The following is a 17,893-nucleotide window of genomic DNA, read 5'->3' as shown; positions in this document are numbered from 1 at the left end:
GTGTTACGACTCCTAAAACCATATTAATTAATTAATTACTCACCCTAAAAAGAGAATTAAAATCCATTAATTAACTAAAAGGGGGTCCACCATAGTCCATGGACCTTTATCCCTAAAACCAACCCCCTCTGTCCTATAAGGAATGGAAGTGGCAAGCCCATACCATTTAGACCCTAATTAGGACTCTTATGTATATAAATAGGGACATAAGAGGCACCTAGAACTCACACCACAATAAACTCTCACCACACAAGAATTCCCAAGAATTCTCGTAGTAGAAATCAAAAAAGAAGAAAACTTAAAGAAAGACCCTTCATAGCCAAGGAAATTAATTAAGGCTAAAAGGTAACCCATGTCTCAACAAAACCTATTTTCCTTGCTATAGTCTCCTTCTTTGGCTCCCTCTATATGCTTGTGTCTTGATGAATTCCTTTATAATAATCATGATATAATCTTATTTGATTGATGTGATTATTTTACATGTGATCTTGACGATCTTGATGTTAAAAAGAGGTTCTTGATGTTTATGTGATAATTCTTGATAAATCTTGATGTTTCTTGGTGTTAGAGATAAAATATGATCTTGGTAATTTGGATGGGAATTAGAGCCCTAGGTTGGATTGGGAATTTGTATTGTGATGTTCTTGATTCATATTTGGGTGGGAATTCGCATGTTCGGGTGTTGTTATGTTTAGAAGTCATGTTAGGATATGTTCAATATGATTCTTGCTTTTGATCCGTTAATTACCTATGTGGTGTCATTATTTACGTTTAAAAGTGTCTAAGCATGGTTTCGGGTTCCACAAGGGATCCCGGGGCGCGTTATTTGATGAAAGAGTTAGTGGGGGGTAGGTGGGGGTAGGGGAACCCGCCACCTACCCGCTGCCCGAGAATCACCGCCAGGCAGCGGGCAGCCGGCGGGCAGACGTCTGCCCGCCGGCCACCCGCTGCCCGGAGGATCGTCGCTGGCGGGTGGCCCTCCACCCACCGGCTACCCGCTGGTCTGTTACCCACCCCGGGTCCTCGGCTTCCCCGTTTGATGTTCCCCATTCCCCATGGAGTCCCAACGGACCCCATTTGTCGTGCTTGAGTCTAGTTTGATGTTTCGGGTGCCATTCGTAGGATAAAAGAGTCTTGGGAATTGCATGCTAGTGAATCGGTAACCCGTTGGCCTAGGAGGAGGATGCATGAACCCCTTAGGACTACTCTTAGTATGTGAATGATCACACTTAAGTTTATTTATACGTCTCCCCCTTCCCAATGTGCTATTACGTGCTACAAGGTGTTATGTGATGCATGATTCCCCAATTTGGTTGCGATCAAATTGGGTGTTCCTGAGTTGCGGTCAAATTGGTTACTTATGATCTGCGGTTCATTTTCCAGGCTGCGGTCAGTGATTCACTTCTTGGGCTACAGCCCACATGGGCCTTATGTGCAGATGGTCTACCGACTGGACGCGCCAGCGGTGTGTAGGGCCACCAACCTGAGGAAAGCCATAGCCCACTGAATGAGTGATCAGGCGGTGTGTAGGGCTATGGTCGGCTACGATCCACCGAGTGAGGGGCCAGCGGTGTGTAGGGTCGTAGTCTCCGAGGATCATCGCCCACCGACTGAGTCTCTCAGCGGTGTGTAGGGCTTGATTCGCTACGATCCACCGACTGTGCTCGTCAACGGTGTGTACGGTCGTAGTCCCAAAAAGAGGATCGCAGTCCACCGACTGAGCGCGTCAGTGGTGTGTAGGGCTGTGATCCGCCGTCGAACTATCGGCGGTCTATACGGTTGGTTGCGATCAACCCCTTCATGCTGCGGTATGAGGTAGGGTGCTGCGGGCCCGTGTTAGTGCTATATGCACTAACCCTCATGTTCGGGGTATGCGATTGGTCCCGTGGCGCCACCAAAGTGTGCTTGTGTGACTTGGATGATGATTGAATGATGTTGTGAATAAATTGAAAGTGAAATGCGACCTTAAATATATGCTCTTTATGATACTATCTCTATATGACTGATTATCCTTGTTTAATGTGCTTAACCCTATCTGTTGAGTCTATCCCTGATTTTTAAAAGCTAGAGTCTCCTAAGTATATATCTTCCTGCTTCAAAATGGTTTTCGTATATCTATATATATCTACCTATATTGTATTTCAACGCGTTGGAGTGGGTTACCAGCATCATTCGCTGAACAGATATATTTGGCTTTCAGGCACAGATGAGTAGACACTGGAGCGCGCTAGAGGTCCGGAGCGTAGATTAGTTAGTTTCCCTTTCGGCCTGCGTGCCATGATGATGTACTGATATTGCTTTGAGGATATTTAGTTAGTATAGAATGTGCATCTGGGTTTTCCAGCTCAGATGTGGCATAGCACCCCGCACTCTTATGATAATTTTGGGATTTAATGAGAATTCACCTTTCTATATAAGTTTTAAAAAGTTTCAAAATTTCGGGGTGTTACAGTTGGTATCAGAGCCTAAGTTTGACCCTAGGATAATACTCTTAAGACCAGACGTTAGGACATTAGGCGAAAGAGATTAAGGAAAATTGAATGTTTTTTTAAAGTGATGAGACAAAAATAACGTTGTCTAAAACAAAGTTTCGTCGGAAAAGTTATCAAAATGACAAAAAATGTTCAAAATTTTATAGTTTAAGGTGTTTAATGACAAAAACGATAGTCTTATGTTGGTCCCAAAAGAGGTAAGGTGAAAGTCTAGAGGGGGGGGGGGGGGGGTGAATAGACTTTCAAACTTTTTCGCACAGCACAACAATTGCTAAGCCAGAGATAAACCAAAACTCTTAACTAGATTGTTAGAGTATGGTGCATAGCGGAATTAAATAAAGAAAAAGTGTGTGTGAGATTGTGTGAGCAGTATATCTCGTGTAGAGCAATTAAGTAAAGAGCAGTAAGTAAAGAAAGCAGTAAAGAACACAAGACAATTATAGTGGTTCGCGAGGTGGTGTAATACTCCTACTCCACTTGCTCTTATCTCCAAGAGCAATTCACTATATCCACCACTTCTTGGTTCCAATATACAATGAATTTCCGTGATCTAGTGCTTTGATCACAAAGCCCGCATTAATCACGCCTAGTGACACCACACTGTTGCTTCGGGTTTCACGTCGCCGCGCTACTATCCCAGGATTTCACGACTCCGCGTTACTTTCCCCCCGTCTTCCACACTCCGGTAGAAACGTATCCCGTGATCTAGTGCTTTGATCACAAAGCCCGCTCTAATCACGCCCAGTGCCTCCGACACTGCTACTTCGGATCACAAAGCTCCGTGTGACAATCCAGGATTTCACAGTTCCGTGCTACTTTCCTCCCTTCTCTTGTTTTGCTCCAAAACAAGTGTTGTCTTGCTTCCAACTTCTAAGACTCTGTAGATGATCTTCAATGATGCGCAGGTCTCTTTGATGAAGATTAACATTCTTGAATGATTTCTCTTGAACGCTCTGAGTGTTTTCTCTTTTTTAGTATATCAAGTAAAGCACTTGATATTTATGCTCTGTTTTGCTCTGTTTAAGAACTCTTAGAATATTTTTCTCTTGAAGCTCTCTGAGTTCTTTTCTTTTCTCACTTCTCACTTGATGATTTTTTGTATGCTCTGTACCAAATGGGATTTTTGCTCAATGTATTTTTGCTTTCTGCTCTTTGCTCGTACGTTCCCCTGCCTCTTCAAGTCTTCATATCTTCATCATTTTATAGCTGGTAATGAGGATCTGTCCGTTGGAAAGAGACGATCTCATTTTTGAAATCTTGTATCTTTTTGTCAGAGATCTTATCTTATCTTCTGCAAAGATGTCAGAAAGGATAAGCTAGCCGTTTGAGAGCTTGAACTTCATGCAAATGGTTTCCCAACATTCATCTGATATTCCTCTGGTTTTACGTTGAGTGGGAATATCTGGGTGTAGAATGGCTTCTCTGATTAGCTCTGAAGTGGTCCTTGTATCTTTGAGATTTAAATACTTCAAAATATTCTTCAATTTAATCCCATACTAGTTAAACTAGTATTTTTCCTTGTGGGAATATTTTTACTGTAAGTTCATATTCATCTTCTTCATTCTCACGTCTGGGTGTTCTCAGACTTTAAACTGGTTGTGAACTTCCTCCCAATTTGAATTTCTCCTTTGTAATTCACACCTAATTACAATTGACTTGTAATTGGCACCCAATTTGAATTTCTCCATTGTAATTGGCACCCAATTTGAATTTCTCCATTGTAATTGACACCCAATTGACTTTGACTTGTAATTGGCTCCCAATCTACTCCTGGTGCTTTCAATTGCTTCCCAATCTACTCCTGGTGCTTTCAATTGCTTCCCAATTTGAATTACTGGTTCTTTCAATTGCTCTCCTGGTGCTTTCAATTGCTTCCCAATCTACTCCTGGTGCTTTCAATTGCTTCCCAAATTTGAATTTCTCCATTTGAATTTCTCCATTTGAATTTCTCCATTGTAATTGGCACCCAATTGACTTTGACTTGTAATTGGCACCCAATTGACTTTGACTTGTAATTGGCACCCAATTGACTTGTAATTGGCTCCCAATCTACTCCTGGTGCTTTCAATTGCTTCCCTTGACTTAGACTTGTAATTGGCTCCCAATCTACTCCTGGTGCTTTCAATTGCTTCCCAATTTGAATTACTGTAATTGGCACCCAATTGACTTTGACTTGTAATTGGCACCCAATTGACTTTGACTTGTAATTGGCACCCAATTGACTTGTAATTGGCTCCCAATCTACTCCTGGTGCTTTCAATTGCTTCCCAATTTGAATTACCGAAATTGGCTCCCAATCTACTCCTGGTGCTTTCAAATTGGCTCCCAATCTACTCCTGGTGCTTTCAATTGCTTCCGAATTTGAATTACCGAAATTGGCTTTCAAATTGGCTCCCAATCTACTCCTGGTGCTTTCAATTGCTTCCCAATTTGAATTACCGAAATTGGCTCCCAATCTACTCCTGGTGCTTTCAATTGCTTCCCAATTTGAATTACTGTAATTGGCACCCAATTGACTTTGACTTGTAATTGGCACCCAATTGACTTTGACTAGTAATTGGCACCCAATTGCCTTGTAATTGGCTCCCAATCTACTCCTGGTGCTTTCAATTGCTTCCCAATTTGAATTTGACTTGTAATTGGCTCCCAATCTACTCCTATTGGCCAATTTGAATGAATTTAACTTGTAATTGGCTCCCAATCTACTCCTACTCCTATTGCTTCCCCAATCTACTCCTGGTGCTTTTTGATGCTTTTAACACTCCTGGTGCTCCAATCTACTCCTATTGGCCAATTTGAATGAATTTAACTTGTAATTGGCTCCCAATCTACTCCTACTCCTATTGCTTCCCCAATCTACTCCTGGTGCTTTTTGATGCTTTTAACACTCCTGGTGCTTTTTGATGCTTTTAACAAATTTGATGCTTTTAATTGCTTCCCAATTTGAACTTGACTTGTAATTGACTTCTCCTGGTATTGAATTTTATTAATTCAATTGATCTCCAATGTTTTCTTTGAATCGGTCCCCAATTTCTAATTCAATTGATCTCCAATGTCTTCTTTGAATCGGTCCCCAATTTCTAATTCAATTGATCTCCAATGTCTTCTTTGAATCGGTCCCCAATTTGAAATTGCATCCCATACTACAACCTCAATTGGCTCCCAACTTAAATTTGGCTTCTCAAATTTTACCTTGTAAAATTGTTGATGGTGAGATTTGAACTTGAGCCATTTCTCATAATAAATCAGGCATCTTCCACTTCGTCCATATAGCTTATTGGTTAAATCTTCAATCACAATTGATGTACTCCTTTCTTTCCATAGATGCTTGATCTCCAAGTCAAATTCATGCAATCTTCCAAACTTAATTTTCTTTCACGAAAATTCTTCGGGGATATCTCTTTGAGTAGCTTGACGTGATTTTCATATCATTCAACTTCTTCTTTAATTTGTCATTTTCTCCAGACAAATTCTTGATTTTCGGCTTGATATCTTCTTCTAGTATTTTCATGCATCTTCCTCTGTTTTTCTCTTTTGCAATATAAATAATTTCCCGATCATGGTCTTAGACTCTACTAGACCTATGAAATAAAATTGGGGGATCTACAAATACATATTTGCATATCAAAACCATTACACTTTATTCCTAACAATTTCCCCCCTTTTGATAATGTCAAAACCTATACTCAGTGATTGGCTTTAAGTCTTTGAAAAATAATCTTTTTGCTCAATTTCATTTGACAAAAGCCAAGATGAGTTTAACAAATGGTTTTCTAGACACAATCAAAGATTACCTTCTGGGTTTCTTCACTCCCACGTCTTTCTTCAAAATTTCCTTGACATGTTCTCTGAGCTTGAAGAAATCATCTTTGAACTTTGCATTCTGAAATCTCTTTGTAAGTTGTCCGGCCATGTAATATCCAAAAGCTTCTTTGATATTGTTGCCCGGAAGAACTCCGGTTTCCCACCATAAAACACATTCTTCAAAGCTTCTTTCTTCTCCAAGATTCATGCCCATATTTCCAGTGAAATCTCTTAGTTCATACCACATCTCGGTTCTTTTCCTTTTACCTTCTCCTTCTTTATTCTTCTTCGAGATCCATTGGGCTTGATCGGCTGCAGGCCATTTCTTGATCATGCTTGGTAGATTTTCCTTGGTCCATATTGTTGTGAGAGTGGCGGTGCCTTTAGAGCATTCAAACCAGCCACGAGTTTCAACAACTTTTAATGTACTTGTACCAAGACTAGGATTCGCGAACTGAGCAAAACCAATCTGAGATGGTCCTTGTGAGGATTTTCCGCGGCTTCGGCCTCTACCTTGAGTCGATATTACTGGCTGTTGTTGGCTTCCAAGAATAAATTCTTATTGTTGCAAAGCCAAGTGACTGAGAATTTCTTCCCCCCTTTTGGCGTTATCAACCAAAAATGCAAGGGTTTTACAATCTCGGTATTGGTTTGCTTTCACAGCTTCAACACTATTGTGTGTTTCAATGGAAACAGCTTGTACATTTTCCAGCTTGTTTGTTGCAACTGTGAGCTCAACTTCAAGTTTGTTGATTCGGCTTTCTTGATCTTGAATCGCCTTGACTTGTCGTAAGTGGCGCTCGTTGTTAATCTTTTCAGTTGCTTCTCGTTCCTTCTTCATGAGCTGAATCACTTCAAGTAAGCCTTTTGTCAATTCTCCTTTCAAGATTCTTTCTGCTTTGTCAATCTGAGTCTTCAAAATATTTTGATGCTCCTTTAATTCCTTCAGATTGACTCGTGTATCCGTGTGTTGTTGATCCATCTTTTGATTTTGTTCAACCAACTTTTCTCTAATGGTTTGACAAACAACATCACCGGATTCGGCAACTTTGGCAAATAAGGATGTAAAAATTGCATCTCCTTGATCAGTTGTCTGCACAAAATTTTGAGGAGATCCGAATGGACTCCTTCTCGGTTCTGTAAGAACGGGTGTATCAACAAGTTGCATCCTTTCTTCTTCTTCAGGTGATTCGACTTCTTGATTGAGATCACCAATCTCTTCTTCTAAGACTTCTGTTCTTGTGTAGTTGTCTGCAAATATGTCTTCATTTTCTAGAACAGGGTCCATGATAGGCATGGTAGATTCGGTATGGTGTACTGGCAATACACTGGATAAATCCTCTGTGATTTGTTGTCTACTCTCAGTAGCAACTTCTACTGCAACTTCAACTGGTATATCTCTTCTTATTTCTTCTGACATTTCTCCTCTTAATTCTTCTTGTCTTTTATCCCTTCTTGTAGCCATATAATATATTTTTTATTTCTTTTATTCATATATTTTTTTGTGTATCTTTTTGGCTACGAAACTTTTGTTCTTTTTATATACCGTAGGGATTATTCATTTTTAGGAGAGAGAGAGATAGAGATAGACAGAACCAGTAGCAAAAACATCCATAAAAATTTATTTATCTCCTTCTTAGGGAGAAGGAGAGAGAGAGAGAGAGATAACAGGACACTTTCAACAAGCAGAGAAGCCAGTACTCATGCAATCATCTGAGTCATAACCTCCTGGTGGTGAAGGGGCGTATCCTGGCCCAGAGTCACCACTAAACTCACTTTCCTCAAACATTGACCCGTTTGAGCTTGAAGATGAGTAGGTTTGATTAAAAAACCTAGTAAAGTCCACTAGAGGACGGATGAACGGGTTGAGTGGCATCTGTTGAGGAGGCGGTGGAGGAGCAGGAACTTCTTGTGGAAGCGGTGCAAGAACTGGCAGACTTGGTGGAAACTTCGGAAGAGGCTCTGGTGGAGGTGGAGGTTGATAGAGCCCATCGAAACCGAAACCGGGAGGGGGTAGAACCGGTCCAAACGTCAGTTGTTTTAAATAGATGAGATATTCTGAATTGCTCATATTCAAAATTTCAGCATACATGTCAGGTTGAACAACCGGTGAAAATTTCATAAATGGAGGCTCAGACCCTTCCACTTTGTCTTGTTCCACCAACGGTTTCTTTTTACAAACGTCTTCTTCATATATGAAGCCTGGTTCACGCGGTGGTGATTCCACTACAGCTTGAATTTGTGGCGACACCTTTTCTTGCTCCTTTTCTTCTGATATTAAAATCAGAGGGTTGCTCGGGGTTTCTCCTTCTTTTCTCCTTGTGTCCGTTCGCGTTGCCCTTCGGGGTTGTTTGAGAACTTTCTCCCAAGTTCTTTGAGTTTGCTTCCTCATCTCGTTCTTCTGAGACTCGCTGGACACCATCTTGCACCTGCAAAAGAGTTCAAACAAACAATCTTCCACAACAAATATTTCTCGGCTGTCTCCCAATATATAGGGCGGTCAGGAAGACTATCGGTTCACTTGCCGATGATGAATTAATTCAGCTTGCCGTCGTTTAGAGCTTACGGGATGTGACGGATAGCGGCAAGGCTTCTCATTGGTCGAGATGGCGGTGGATGGGAAGGGATTTGATGGGCAACGGTTTAGAGGGGAGAGTTTAATGAGGGGTTATGTTTTAATTGCTATGTGGGAGACGATTGAGATTATTTAGCTGAGAGGAGGTATGGGTGTGCCAATTTGAGAGAGAGAGTGAATCAGTTTGGAAAGATTTGAACTAGGAGAGGTTTATGGGGGGAGGTTTAGGTTGGGTGGAGGTTTAGAAAGGGTAGGAGTTTATGGGTGGAGGTTTGATGCCCAATTAAACTCTGATTTTCCTCCTTTATCTCCTGATTTCCTTCTCAAAATCGTGTACCACAAACATAATCACACTCAAACATCTCGTTAGTAGCAAAAATTACTCCACAAATAATTAATCACACATACCAATTATATTAAACAAACACACGGTAATTTCCAATTAAAACAAACAAATTTTGGAAACTAACAAATTAACACACATATTCCAAATTAATAATTAAAAACATCTTCATATAATTAGCACACAAATCAGATTCCAAAATATTTTAGAAACTAACAAAAAATATTAATTTTTAGCTCAGGTTTCTAAAACATTTTAAAACAAATTATAACACATAAACCATATATGTACGAAACACATAAAATCACATTTTTAAAACAAGTTGTTCATGCAAACAAATTAATTAACTTACAAAAACATGAACACATACTCATAAACTAATTAACGCATTAAAGCATGCAATTTTAAACAAATTGACAAATAAATCACGAATTGCACATTTTATCAAATTAATTTGCATGACATATGATTTCACGTTAAATAACACATGCACATACATAAATAAATTCCTATCACGTATTGCAATTTTATCACATAAAAATTTCGAATAAAAATATGCATATAATCACATAAAACAATTTATTCACATAAAACAATTTATTTTGAGCACAAGTATCAATTTAAATAGAGAGATTAAGTCCAGTGATACTTAGCTCATTTCGATCATTCCCAACTCGTGCCTTAAGGTAGAAAATCTCGTTTCGCATAAAGGCTTCGTGAGAATATCAGCATCTTGGTTTTCCGTAGGGATATATTCGATCTTCAGATTCTTCTTTTCAACATGATCCCTTATGAAGTGATGTCGAATGTCGATATGTTTGGTTCTTGAGTGAAGCACCAGATTGTGAGTGATAGCGATTGCACTAGTATTATCACAATAAATACTAACTTCATCACAATTAACTTCGTAATCCTTTAATTGTTGCTTCATCCACAAAATTAGCGCACAACAACTTCCTACAGTAATGTATTCGGCCTCGGCGGTACTAGTTGCGATGGAATTTTGCTTTTTGCTAAACCAAGAAACAAGCCTTCCCCCCAAGAACTGGCATGTCCCGGAAGTGCTTTTTCTGTCTATTTTGCAACCTGCAAAATCCGCATCTGAAAAACCCGTTAGAGTAAAATTTGTACCTTTTGGATACCACAATCCAACATTGATTGTGCCTTTCAGATATCGTATGATCTTCTTTGTTGCGGTGAGGTGACTTTCTTTTGGATTTGCTTGGAGTCTTGCACACACTTCCACAGCATAAGAAATGTCCGGCCTTGTTAGGAATAAATTGTAAATTTTGATGAGCAAAATGTATTTTTGAAAAATCAAATAGTCCCCATTTTTATTCTATTTGAGTCAGTTTAAGTCTACAGAGTATGGTGCACCCATATCATGCAACCCATGTACAAGTCTGGAAAATCACAAGTTGATTTTAGATGTTAAGCGGGATTATAGCTTAACATAATTATGATGCGGATAAGTTACCAAGAACCATGCTAGAGGAGTTGGAAGAAACGTGTGTGAGCTATGCCAAGTGATCTTAAGTTTGAATCTTAAGTGAAGCATTTTTAACTTGCTTAGGACACTAGCTTGGACCGTATGGGAGACTAGCTAATACCGTATGGGAGACTAACCTCCACCGTATGAGAGACTAGCCCAAACCGTATGGGAGACTAGCTCTAGTGTATTGGAGACTAACTGAGAGACTAGCCAATATGGAGACTAAGTAAGGTAAATGCACAAGTCTCACAAAAGCCATGCACCAGATGAAGAAACACACCAAGTATGGTGGACCAAGCCTAAAATCGAAACAGAGCAGCTCACCATGGACAACTATGAAGTTTTTACAGAGGTTCCAGTATATCATTTTACAAGGACCATAAAGGAGAAAATATCTGATATATTTTCATCTGAACATCAAGTTTTTACGGTGGAATCGGAGACGCTCGAAGAAGGCTGATTCGCGGAGAAATTATTTTATACTCAAGCAAGAATCAGCAGATAAATTATTTGATCAACTTGACATGTCAGAGCATTTATGAAGGACAAGAAATATCAAGCTTGCCGCGCCGAACTTATTCAAATTTTGGAGGCTACAAAATTCAAGACACGGCAACGGGCAAATTATTCAAATCATCTGACAAAAGGAGAAATGACATCTATCTAATATTTCAGATCAAGTTGACAATATCTTTTGATCAACTACAATTCAAAATGGACGATCAAGATCGAAAGTTGATCAACGGGCAAATAGCTTTTACTAGCTATAAATTGTCCAAGAAGACTTGAAGACAAAAAGAACCAAGAAGCGATAGAGCAGTTCAACAACTTGAACAACGGCTAAGACATACAAGCAAAAGATACAAGTTTTTTTTTAATTAGCCGAAAAGGGGGAAACAGAGCTTCATAGAATTAAATTCAAGTCTGAGTGAGAGGGAAATTCTATTTCTTTGTAATATTCTCTACCGAGTGTAGAAAGAGGGCGGAGTAACTAGAGAGAGTGAAAAACCCTGGTTGAGTGTAGCTTTGTGCGTAGCACTCGGTGTAAAGGGCAGAGTAACAAGAGGAGCTTGTGAAAACCCTGTGAGGACGTAGCTTTGTGTGTAGTTCTCGTGGTGTAGGAGTACAGTTTGGTGCGAAGTACTCGGGAAGGCGGAGTAACAAGAAGAGCTTGCGAAAAACCTTGGAGGAGTGTAGCTTTGTGCGAAGCACTCGGAGAAGTGTCGGTGGACACTTATTCACTATTGTATCTGGGTGATCGAAGAATAGTGAATTTCCTCCTTGAAGTGAAAGGAGAAGAGTGGACTAGGAGGATTACACCACCTCTGGACCACTATAAATCTCTCTCTCTATTTACGTACTGCGAACTAACCCGATTACGATTTATCGCATATCTTTATCTGTCTGGGTTTGATAGTTCCCACGTTTGCATGCAAGCCAAACTTTACGTACATCATCTTTGAACCATATCAACTGTTTCTAATGTGTTGCATGTTTAGAATATCTCTTTGAGCAACGCACTTATAAGCATAACACTTTACCGCTACTTATTCCGCTGCACACTCTAAGTTGTTTATCTTGTTAATGCTTGTTACTTAGAATTGAAATTACCAAAGTGTTATTTGCCTTGTGTGTTTTCGAAGAAAGTCGAAAAAGTTAGAGAAGTCTATTCACCCCCCCCCCCCCCCTCTAGACTTCTCGCCACCCTTTTGGGACCAAAGGCCTGCTTGCAGTAAGATATAGAAGAGAACCAATCATTCATCTATATTTTGTTTGATCGACATCCTTTCCATCTTCATCTTTGTCTAGCCTTATTGAAGTGCTCATTGGAATTTTGATCGATGATTTTCCATCAAGGCCAAACTTCTTTATGAAGTCGCGGGTGTACTTTGCTTGATTGATGAATACTCCTTCTTTCAGTTGTTTGACTTGTAAGCCCAAGAAGTAGTTCAATTCACCCATCATGCTCATTTCGAATTTATTCTGCATAAGCTTCGAAAATTTCTCACACAAAGAATTGTTAGTGCTTCAAAAAATAATATCATCAACATATATTTGCACTAATAAAATATGATCACCATCTTGAATTCTAAATAGAGTTTTGTCAACAAGGCCTTTGGTGAATCCACAGCTTATCAAGAACATTGACAATGTATCATACCAAGCTCTAGGTGCTTGTTTCAACCCATACAATGCCTTTTTAAGTTTGTAGACTTTATCACCTTCGCCTTTACCTCAAAACCAGGGGGTTGTTCGACATAAACTTCTTCTTCGAGTAGACCATTCAAGAATGCGCTTTTTACGTCCATTTGATAAACAGTGAAATCTTTGTATGCGGCGTAGGCTAGGAAAATTCTGATTGCTTCAAGTCTGGCCACCGGTGCAAAAGTTTCATCAAAATCTATTCCTTCTTCTTGAGAGTATCCTTTTGCAACGAGCCTTGCTTTATTCCTAACAATCACTCCTTCTTCGTTTGCTTTGTTCCGGAAGACCTATTTGGTTCCTACAACATTGTGGTTCGCTGGTCTTGGAACAAGTTCCCAAACATCATTTCTTTTGAATTGATCGAGCTCTTCTTGCATAGCATTTATCCAATCCGGATCATTGAGAGCTTCGTCAACTTCTTTTGGTTCAATTTGAGATCGATAACACGTGAACAATGTTTCCATGGTAGATGATCTTGTTTTCACGCCTTCATGAATATTCCCAATAATTAATTCTGGAGGGTGATTTTTGAGCCATCTTAAATCTGGTCCAAATGGGTGCATGGTACTGGGTGGATCCATTTGTTGTGTACTGGAAGTGTTGGTTCGAATTTCCTCAATTAATTCATTTTGGAATTGATTACCAACTTCACCAGTAACTTGATCACTAATTGGATCACCAACCTCAACCCGTACTGCATCTCCATTCACACGTGCACCTTCACCTCCAAAACTATTATTAAAAGAATTTCCATCTTCTTCTGGATGAGGGATGGGATTTTCTAGAGAATTAATTTCCAACTCATCCATTCCCTCATCATCTTCACATGTATCATTAGTATCACAAAAATCAATATGACACTTGTTACCATTTTGTTCGAATTCTTCGCCCAGAGCATCATTTTTGATTTGCGATTTTTCATCAAATACCACGTGTATGGATTCTTCAACCACCATTGCTCTTTTATTCAACACTCTGAATGCCTTGCTGGTAGCTGAATATCCTAGAAAAATTCCTTCATTTGCACGCTCATCAAAAGCTTTTAAATGCAATTTATCATTAATATGAATAAAACATTTGCATCCAAAAATATGAAAATAACCAATATTTGGTTTTCTCCCTTTATAAAGCTCATATGGCGTCTTCTTATACTGCTTATGGATCATGCTTCGATTTTGCGTGTGGCAAGCAGTGTTGATAGCTTCCGCCCAATATCGTTTCGGGAGACCGGCTGCACTAATCATCACTCGTGCGGCTTCTTTGAGTGTCCGATTTCTTCTTTCGGCAACACCGTTTTGTTGCGGTGTTCTTGCGGCAGATAATTGATGAGAAATTCCATGTGAATTGCAAAAAGCTTGTATAACTCCATTCACGAACTCGGTTCCGCGATCTGTTTGTATTTTTGATATTTGCAATTCTTTCTCATTTTGGAGTTGCTTCAACAGCTTCGGTAGAACTTGCTCAACTTCATTTTTCTTCTTGAGAAACACGGTCCAAGTGTACCTGGAAAAATCATCAACAACAACGAGAGTATATTTCTTACCACTTACACTTATTGGATCAACCGGTCCAAATAAGTCCATGTGTAGTAAGCTTAGCGGTCTTGACGTTGACTCGTGTGTCTTTGATTTGAATGATGATTTGATTTGCTTTCCGCGTTGGCATGCATCACACACTTGGTCCTTCTTGAAGATAATATCTGGCAAGCCTTCAACTAGATTCTTCTTTGCAAGTTGATTGATAGTCTTGAAGTTTAAGTGGTTGAGCTTTCTGTGCCATTCCCAATTAGCTTCATTCGAATTTTTGGCCATTAAGCACACTGAATCTTTGCTTGTACTCCAATCAACAACATACATGTTCTTTCGTCTTTTTCTAGATAGAACAATCTCATTTGTGAGCTCATTTTTGATTAGGCAATTATCTTTAGAAAATTCTACAAGATAGCCTTTATCACAAAATTGACTAGTGCTCAACAAATTAAATTTTACGCCTTCAACGAAAGAAACATCTTCAATCTTCAATCCATTTTTCTTGATCGTGCCAACTCCTTTTGTAATTCCATAATTTTGATTTCCTCCGAATATAACTTTTGGTCCATCGATTTCTTTGAAATTCACTAGATATTATTTATTTCTAGTCATGTGGCGTGAGCAACCACTATCGATGTACCAAACATCCTGCAAAAAAGATTAATTAACTTTAGGTACCCATACTTGTTTGGGTCCTTTACTGTTAGTGATTTTAGGTAACCAAACCCACCTAGATCTTATTGAATTAAGATGAGGCGATTTGCAACCATTTGAGACATGATAATCATAACTCACTTTAGAAAATATTTTTTGGCGCCGAATTTTGAAAAACATTTTTATATTTTGGCACCTGGGAAGAAAATGGTTGCTTTGGTCTATAAAAAGCATTACAACTATTGCACAACCAATCCTTTTGAGTGGGATAAAATCTCTCAACTTTATTTCTAGAAAAGCTTCCCTCTTTTCTATGAAATCATTTTGCACTTGACTCTTTGGCATATCTTTGCTTGAAGAATTTTTGTTGCTTTGCCGTAGTGTAGATTTGTTTCGGCCTTTCAAGATTCAACTTTGTTTTTGTTTGATAGCCAAGTCCTTGTCTCATCGTGCTATTCTGACTTTTAACAAATTTTACCACTTGAACTTTATTATTTAAAGTAGTAGTATAATTAGTCATATTTGAGGGGTTTGAGAACATGTGGAGTCATAACCAATTCCGGTTCTATCTCCTGATGGCTTTTGCATGCTCACCATCTTGTCCATTATTTTGGACGAGTTAGTGAACGTAACAATGGTTGCCCGAAGGTTATGTTCTCTAACCTCTCTTGCTTTACACTCTTCTTGAAGATGAATATTTCCATTCTTCAATTTACTCACTTCAAATAAAGCATCTTGCAATTTTTTATTCATTTCTTCTTTTTCAAGAATTAGAATATTATTGCGCTTCTTGAGTTGAGGATGGGTGAGCATAATCTCTTGACATTCTCGCATTAGATTGTCAATAGATTCACGAGAAAAAGAAGAATTAACAGAATTGAAAGAATTAGGTGTTACCTCTTCTTCCTCTGCTCCGAGAGCCATAAAACAATCTTCACTTGTACTCAACTCAATTGATTTGCATACTAGCGCCGTATCATCATCCGAACACGAACTTTCATCGCTTGATGATGAATCCTCCGAATCATCATTTTCGTTTGGTTCATTGCTAACAAGAGCTTTTCTTTTGTCGCGCTTGAACCTTTCGCTTTCGGATTTGTTCGGCGTAGATTCAACATTTTTGCCTTGATACTTGCTAACAATCGGATATGGACAATTTATTTTAAAATGTCCGGGTTTGCGGTAATTGTAGCATAAATCCTTGTTTTCTTCGACTTTTTCTTCTTGTGTTATGCGAGAGACGAATTTTCCACGGGAATTTTTGTTGTCTCCTTTTCGCATAAACCTTCTAAATTTTTTAACTAAAAGAGCAAACTGTTCGTCAGTCATAAAATCAACATTATTTTCTACTGACCTGGAGGTTGATGGCTGTTCGGCCATTAGAGTAGAATTTTGAGCTTCCTGAACATCATCATCTTTGGCCTTCATTTCGAACTCATCTGCTTTTAGATCACTAAATAATTTGTCTGTTGACAACATTCATAGATCTCGGTGATCGCGCATAGCCGTAACCTTCATATCCCATGCAGATGGTAAGCCTTGTAGGATTTTGCGATTAATTTCTTTTTGGCTAATATTTTTGCCAAGATCACTAATCTCTCCAAGAACTTTGATCATTCGAGCTTCCATGTCTGCAACACTTTCATTTGAGAGCATTTTGAAATCTTCAAACTTCTTCATGGCGATTGTGAGCTTATTGTCTTTTTCTTGTTCATCTCCTTCGCCAATCTTGATAAGAGTTTCCCATATTTCTTTAGCAGTAGCACACTTTCGGATCTTCGGAAATATTGTATCATCTACGGCTTTGAATAGAATATCCTTGGCAATATTGTCAAGATTATTCCGCGTTCTATCATCCGATGTCCATTCCGGTTTAGGCTTTTGTACGTACGGTGGAGCATCCGGGGATATAACAAACGCCATATTGACTTTTAATATTTCGATAGGGCCAGTGGAAATAACTTCCCACATTTCATCGTGTAAAGCCGATAAGTGTACCTCCATACGAACTTTCCAATCATCAAATTTATCAAGTGAGAATAATAGATTTTGAGCTAAATCTTTCTTCATCATCATCACGAGAGATATAAAAGATTTATCCAATCACACACTTTGTATAATGGATCAGCCTAGCAGTCAAAAACAGTTAACCCAGTTGGGCAACGTGTTTTAATACCAAAGGTTGGTATAAACTGACTCAAATAGGCTACAGGTTCTGATACCAATTGTTGGTCCCAAAAGAGGTAAGGTGAAAGTCTAGAGAGGGGGGGGGGGGGGTGAATAGACTTTCAAACTTTTTCGCACAGCACAACAATTGCTAAGCCAGAGATAAACCAAAACTCTTGACTAGATTGTTAGAGTATGGTGCACAGCGGAATAAAATAAAGATAAAGTGTGTGTGAGATTGTGTGAGCAGTATATCTCGTGTAGAGCAATTACGTAAAGAGCAGTAAGTAAAGAAAGCAGTAAAGAACACAAGACAATTATAGTGGTTCGCGAGGTGGTGTAATCCTCCTACTCCACTTGCTCTTATCTCCAAGAGCAATTCACTATATCCACCACTTCTTGGTTCCAAGATACAATGAATTCCCGTGATCTAGTGCTTTGATCACAAAGCCCGCACTAATCACGCCTAGTGACACCACACTGCTGCTTCGGGTTTCACGTCGCCGCGCTACTATCCCAGGATTTCACGACTCCGCGTTACTTTCCCCCCGTCTTCCACAATCCGGTAGAAACGTGTCCTGTGATCTAGAGCTTTGATCACAATTGATTCCCAATTTGAATTATCCTGGTGCT

The sequence above is a fragment of the Ipomoea nil genome, unplaced genomic scaffold (genome assembly GCF_001879475.1).
Source record: "Ipomoea nil cultivar Tokyo-kokei standard unplaced genomic scaffold, Asagao_1.1 scaffold3226, whole genome shotgun sequence".
Lineage (NCBI taxonomy): Eukaryota > Viridiplantae > Streptophyta > Magnoliopsida > Solanales > Convolvulaceae > Ipomoea > Ipomoea nil.
The sequence above is the reverse complement of the archived record's forward strand: the minus strand, read 5'-3'. Positions refer to the sequence as shown.